The sequence below is a fragment of the Pteropus alecto genome, unplaced genomic scaffold (assembly GCF_000325575.1).
Source record: "Pteropus alecto unplaced genomic scaffold, ASM32557v1 scaffold57, whole genome shotgun sequence".
NCBI classification, from domain to species: domain Eukaryota; kingdom Metazoa; phylum Chordata; class Mammalia; order Chiroptera; family Pteropodidae; genus Pteropus; species Pteropus alecto.
Genome location: NW_006442508.1, coordinates 3,717,959 through 3,720,053, shown reverse-complemented (window position 1 = coordinate 3,720,053; position 2,095 = coordinate 3,717,959). Strand labels below are relative to the sequence as shown.

General features: G+C 30.4%; 1 pseudogene; it reads right to left on the bottom strand.

Moving 5' to 3' along the window:
• Window positions 1-591: 591 nt before the first annotated feature.
• LOC112471572 lies at window positions 592-710 on the bottom strand (annotated as a pseudogene).
• Between the last annotated feature and the right edge of the window lie 1,385 nt (window positions 711-2,095).

The following is a 2,095-nucleotide window of genomic DNA, read 5'->3' as shown; positions in this document are numbered from 1 at the left end:
ATTACAATTAGCAATGAACGTCTAAGATCTTTTTTAAAATTATCCTTTATTCTTTAAAAATTGTCTAATAAAAATTTCTAAGACTGTTGGTGGTGTTCCCCTTTTCTGCTACAATTAATAGATCTTAGTTTTTACAGTTACTTTTATAGAGTGAATATAGAGAAGATAAATTTTATGAGAATAATCAAGATTGTGTCCTGGAATGACAGCAAACCATCATACTCCAGCAGGTAGTATGGATGCTGGTACTGGTGTTAGCTAGTGGCATAGAATTCCTGGTTGCATCTACGTAATTTTAAAATGATTAAATCATGAAAAATCCAGTCAAACAATAAGTTGTTTTATAAATGCAATGTTAGTTAATTAATAACATTTTAAAAACATATTTTATTTAAACTTTTAATAACATGCTTTAATAGCATGCTTTAATAATGTTTTCTTTAATATCATATTTTCTTTAAATTTTTAGTACCATGCGTTAATAACTTACTTTCATAACTTTTTTTTTTTTGGACGAGGCAACCCTTGATTGACTTCACAAATTGCAAGGAACTTGTCAGCTTATAATCCCTTATTTTTTAAAATTTTTTATGCCTACAGCACCTGGTCTTCCTAGGTGGTCTTCCATCTAAATACTAACAAGGCCTGACCCTGCTTAGCTTCTGAGATCAGACGGGATAGGGCTTGTTCAGGGTGGCATGGCCATAGACTCATAGCATTTTTAACATTTTTTTCTATTTTCTCTTCTTTGAACCATACGTATATTCTAAACTATCAAAATTAATCAAGTGAGGCTAAATCATTATTTCTATTTAAAATGCTTATACACTAGTCATTCATGCCTGAAAAGACATTTAGCAAATATGAAAGTGAAAAAAAAAAGACTCCTAGTGGGAGCTGTTATACTCAAAATATTGCTAGAAAATATGGATTATATAATGAAATGTCAAGGTATTTCCAGATGCTTCTGACCTGCAAATGTGAATTTAAAAAGACAAAAATATAGAACTCATCTTTAAGAAGAAAATTTTCAATTACTTAGAGTTAGTAAGTACAAAGAGTCTCTATCTACCCGTTCCCTTAGAATTCTTATTTATCTTTTCTATTTCAACCTAACCTTTTTTTTTAAATGGGATTTTTATCTTCCATAGAAATATGCCTAAATCTTTATATTCATATCACATGTAAGATAGAAATAAGAAACTATACGTTAAAGTAGAAGACTTTTTTATTTTGTTCTTCTAAAAACTAAAAATTTTTATAGTTTGTATTTTACATTGTTAAAATTTATAACATTTATTTAAATTCATTTTTTATTTATTATCTAATTGTGTTATGTCATTTAAATGATCTGTTTGGGTATTTCACCAGATGTTCTATTTTCTTTGTCTATCTTGTCTTTACCTAAGAAAGTTAAATGTTCTTCCATTTTATTTTTATTTATTTGTTTATTTATTTTGTTACGGCACCTTAAATTCTTATTAGAACAAGGGACTCAGCCAACCTTCAGTAACTAGATAAGCAAGATGCATGTAACAGGATTTGATATTATGGGGAAAGTTCTTCATTTTAATAATTGTTGACATTGATCTTGTACCCAATGATGAAATATTACATCAGAACTGCTTGATCCAATACCAGATTATGGAACATGTGACTAAAACAAATTGTAATAAAGTAATTTGCAAATATTGATTTAGTAACTACATTCTATCTACCACATGGACCAACTCTCTTGGCCTCCTCTTCTACTTACCTCTTAAATGACAACGTTACCTGAGTTTCCTTAATGTACAAGTTCTATCATGCCATAGATATCCTTTCCTTTATACTTTCATGGTTTCTTCTCTCAGATGGACACTGTCATGGCTTCCATCTTTCTGTAAACCTCTATGCCTGTTCATGTGAATTCAAGGAATCATATGTACTTTGTTCTGCACTTCTTATGAACATTGTGATATGAGATTACTCTCATATTCCTTCCAAGCCGATGATACCAGACTGGTGCTTGCCCTGCTGTGTGGGCAGCAGAATCCAGCAGGCTTCCTACCTTTAGAAATCTCTAGATTAAAAATTATAGTTTGTGTGTGCAAGT